This window comes from Opisthorchis viverrini (genome assembly GCF_000715545.1).
Source record: "Opisthorchis viverrini unplaced genomic scaffold opera_v5_106, whole genome shotgun sequence".
Lineage (NCBI taxonomy): Eukaryota > Metazoa > Platyhelminthes > Trematoda > Opisthorchiida > Opisthorchiidae > Opisthorchis > Opisthorchis viverrini.
In genome coordinates, this window is record NW_008751768.1 from 632,099 (window position 1) to 637,293 (window position 5,195).

Consider the following 5,195-nt stretch of genomic DNA (forward strand, 5'->3'; position numbering starts at 1 on the left):
TCTGACTCAAAAGTCTGACCCACGAGGCAGTGAGAGAGCGTGGGGTTTTGTTCGGGCACCCTGAAGCTAGCCTCTGATTCAAAAGTCTGACCCACGAGGCAGTGGGAGAATGTAGGATTTTCTTTGGGGACCCTGCCCGGAGCTGATGACTCAATAGTCTGACCTGCTCGGCTGCAGGGGGTTGGCCTAACCCGAGGGCGCAGGGAATAAGGCATTACTGTCTCATTCTTGATGAGCAGGTGCCTTTTGAGCAGCACCGGGCTCTTTGGTTTTAAAAGTATTTCGGCCGTATCGGATAATGCGCCGGCGGTCACGATCAACCGTTGGGCGATCGGAGTGTGCGGTTTTTGGGGCCGACCTTTTCTAACCCGTCCTTCCTCGGGGGAAGGCAGCATTGCTGCTTCCATAAATATGGATATGCTGGTCGCCTGGGGGAAACACCTTACTGCCTTCACACTCCTGTCGCAGAGGACAGTACGACTTTACTCCCAGACCGCCTCGTACCACGATTACTCGTATTGCGGAGTCTCGATGCTCTTGGTCTGGCTGCTCCCCTTTGGCCTTCCTGGCATGGTTGCACCTTGTGGAAGGAAGTTCTAGCCAGTGTAGTCCGCGGGATCATTGCAGCACTGAAGCCCGACCAGCACGTCGAGGTGGCAGCTTTTGGTCGGGGCAAGATACCAGAAGGAGTGAATAATGACTATAACAGCTGCAAAGGGGTCCAGGAATCAATCTTCAGACAACATACAGAAGGTACCATCCAGATTCACACAACACATACGTACAGGACCCATACGATAAACAACAGGGGGTTGAAGTCGCCAAAGAACACCTTGAGAATGTGTGCGCACAGCTCATAGGTAACTCAGAGTTGTCATTTCTGCTATCCGACTCGCATGAGAGGGATTTCCGCTAAGAGGGTTCTATTCATAACTCAGCTCGCTCAGCTTTTCGCTGGAGAAGTTACTTCGAAAGAAGAGTGGAGAAACCCAACTCCCGTACTGGACATCACCAGAGTTGGTAGCAGATAGACGTTAGGATACAACGTCCGACAGGAATCGTACTAACCGACTGCCTCGTGTGCCAAACTGCAGCCTGGATCTTCAAGCAGACGATTCAGCTTTACAAATAGAATTTTTGTGAAGCCCTGTGGGTATGAGGGAAATGCCAACATCAGCCGAATTTTTTGATGTAGCAACCAGAAGGCACGAGGGCCAAGATAATACAAGGCTTCCCAAGTCCAGACAGCAGCAATCGTAAAAAGAGGTTGGGTTTGCACCACGGACCTCCAAGTGAGTAGTTTCGCACATTCATTGCCGATCCATCAAAAGCAGGGAGCACGGATGGACGTCCAAGGTACATAAGCTGAAGAACGCCGCGGCAACACAAAATGGTTGCTGATTTTATCCACTGATCAGAAGAAAATGAGTGTCAGAGAAACCGGTTGAGGAAAATTCAGGAGAGTCGTTCACTCACACAATTGCCGCCTTGAGCACACAACAAAATTCAACCTCCACAACACAAGCTCTGGAAGAATCCAACAAACCTTAGCGCAACGTTGATACCATCCTTTCACCAGTAACGAACATTCAACGCAAGATGTAACTCCTTCAACTTAGCAAGGCACCCAGCATCCTTCAGAGATAATGAAGCCCTAGAATGAGGGGGAACAGAATACCGGTGAATTGGTGGTGGCTCAGACATTTGAAAAGGGCACAAGGAAATCATGCGAAAGCCGTTCTGCAATAGGTCTGGTAGCCATAGCATTCGGATGAGGTGTTTTGCGTGGGTTAATCGATTAGTGAAGGTAGGCGAATCTGCGAGATTCAAGCTGGGTTTCGTCCTGGCCGTGGACGTATTGTATCGTACACATACCGTTTCATCTTGAGATGAGTGTATGAAGAGTGACATCTTTTCAATAGGCCAGCAATAGTCGTTTGTCCTTTACTGAGAGTCGCTGTCGACTCCGTTGACCGCCAGAGACGGAGACAGTGTGACGACCAAAGATGTTCCTTATAAATTCTCATAACTTATGAGGGCATTGCACGCCAAATAAGGCGGCGCGCAGAATTATACGAAAAAAGCCTTAGTTTGAGTGTACTACGTCCGATGGTTCGAAACAACAACAGCCTCCCACAAACTGTTTGATACACTGCTTGGAACTGACCTGTCTGTCTCTGACAGCTGGGAGGGGAAAATATTACCAGGACGTTCGCCCACAGACATTGAGCACACGGACAGTATTGTTCATCCTAGTTTAGACCGTCCAGAGACATAAACCACCTTGGTCACCTAAGCCAAGAGAACTCTGCTTCACGTTCGAACACAGGAGTGCGCGGGATCGAAAGCAAATCTCATGCACGCAGATCGGTCAGTCCACAGAACAGAATAACTTACCCGGTCAGTTGGATCAGCTCTGGTGGACTGGCTGTGGAATAGATCACCACACGAATCAATAAGACCAATGCAGCTTCCGCCAACCTTCGATTAGGACGTCAGTTTGTCCTTCAGTAGGAATGCGTCTTCTGCGGAAGTGCGACTCACAATGCTTTGTGCACAAAACAACGTGACCTATACGTTCCGAGGGCATTCGAAGGCTTCTGATTTTCTGCCACCCGTGTCCTCGAAGCACCGAACTAGCAGTGACAAGGTACAGTCCGGCTATGGACAAGCCAATCACGTTTCCTAGGTAAGAACGGGCACTCTGCATGCCATTAGACCATCTATCTCTTAGAGCTCACTAGCCCTGGACTGAGTAGAAATGACTGAAAGGCGGAACGGGACGAAAAAGTATTGGCTAGTAACTCATCGGACTGACAACTACATCCTATCAGAATGAAGAACCATGTTTAATGACACTGACAGACATGGCTTAGTCAAGCTAAAGCCTCCACTCAGTAACTACTCGATTGAGCGGTTAAGCACAAATTGCCGGTGCATTGCTGTCAGTCATAAGGATGATGACCCAGTTGGGCAATCAGCTCCAACGACTAACCGGTACCTGTCGTTTGCGATGTTCATTGTCGTAAATGGCAACAACAGCGTTGACATCGATAATTTACTGCCACTCCATAACAGGGCGATGTCCCGCAACCAGTGACCACAAGCTACGGAAACCCGAACTACCGAATATGCATACATGGTTCAGGGGTGTCGAACTGAACTGAGCACATTCCGGTTTCAAAATGCGCCCAGAGAAGAGAATTTAAATAGCACCCAGGAAGTACACCGATCATAGCAGTTCTGAAGGTGCACGGGGAATAATATGAAGTACGAAGCTATCGGTTAACGAGGAACAGTCTTGAAGCACATTTGATGCGTAACAGTGAGAAAAAATTAGTTTAAAAAGAAAAATGATCAACACCTTGGTGTCATACAAAAGCATTTTCTATAAATGAGGTAGTAAAGATTCAAACAGTGAACATGCTGCACAGGAAGACGTTGGTAACTAATGCTGAGCGCATTTCCTGCCAGTACACTACTCAAGGTGACTTGTTTCTCGAATGTTACTGTTTTTACCATTAGCTAACTGGCTGCAGTAAACAGGATTACCCGGATGGATTTAACACTAAAATCAGTAGTGCGTGTTCCTCCCCTTGCGACCAGAAAAATGATAGTTTAGGCAGTAAGTCTAGATTAGGTAAAATTCGGACTTCAGACGGTGAACTACTGACATTTGCACCTCTAACAGCGAGGAAGATGATGTCGGTGATTCGCACGGTTCCTCTGAAGGAGTCAACGTGACCAAAAACTTCAAGCCGATCGTTTGTGATGAGTTCTGGACACAGTGCCTTACTTGAGCCGGCGAATCAACCGCAATTTCATAATACCAAGGGTTAACAAAAAGATTTCTCCGATAAGTGGTTTACCTAAACACGTGAATGCTCTTCCGCACATGAAAAATTCTTGCAGTGAGCTTTCCACCAAGTTTGGAAGAAAGCAAATTGGACTTTCAAACAGTATGTTGTTTGATGAGAGTAGCTGAAGACAGAAGAATACCACTTCCCCCAACACGACAGATCTGGCCACAATAAATAAAATTACGGTGCATAAAGCGTTTAGTGTTTTGAAACGAACTAACAAATGACCATATGGCGAGATGTCCCAGTTGCTGTTGAAGCATCAGGACACTGAGATCCTCACAAGCTGTTCAATAGAAAGTGAATAAGATAATACGGCTTTATTACTTACCACTTGATCCGGATGGTCGGGCACCGGGATGCCCCAATCCAGACGGGACGCAGGACGTGACACAGAAATATCCAGTGCTGTGTCTACGAGCCTATGGGCATGAGCGCGCCAAATCTGTTGAGATGGGCTCGTCAGAAAGACTAGCGAATAGAGAATAATAAGGTTTAGAGTGAACAAAATACAGCACTGTGGTCAAGACAGGTACTGTGAATATACGGGAAAAGATCTTTCATTTATTGAGGCGTCAAGGATCATGCAGAAGACTATGAAAAAATAGAGAACTGCGTGTGTTGCGTGGAATAAAAATAAGTGTGAATCGGCGGTCACACTGGTAATATGCCACTACCGGGAAACGGACACTTTTGATCAACCACTGCGCTACACCTCAAAACACGAGTCAGACAGGATTGACCGCTTCCCATGGCGACCTCAAGAAAAGCGAGGGATGCAGTAAAGAGAAATAGGGTGAAAAGTTGACAAAACACGCTGGACGGGTCTACCTGTGACGAATTTAACGAGAACGACCTCTACACTACGTAGAATAGATACGATCGATCAGTCAACAATTAAATTATGAGGGCCAGATAATCAATATAGAAAGTGCCCGAAAAAAGTGGTAGTATGCTGCACGACAAGCCGGAGGATACAACCTAACTTACTTTCAGCCACTGCCTTAATATATGGCGTCACGTCCCAGTGTTTTCATCCTGCTGGCTGCTCTAAAGCTGCCATCTTGACGTGGTGGTCGGGCTTGAGTGCTGCAGTGATCCCGCGGACTACACTGGCTAGAACTTCCTTCCACAAGGTGCAACCATGCCAGGAAGACCAAAGGGGAGCAGCCAGACCAAGAGCATCGAGACCCCGCAATACGAGTAATCGTGGTACGAGGCGGTCTGGGAGTAAAGTCGTACTGTCCTCTGCGACAGGAGTGTGAAGGCAGTAAGGTGTTTCCCCCAGGCGACCAGCATGTCCATATTTATGGAAGCAGCGATGCTGCCTTCCCC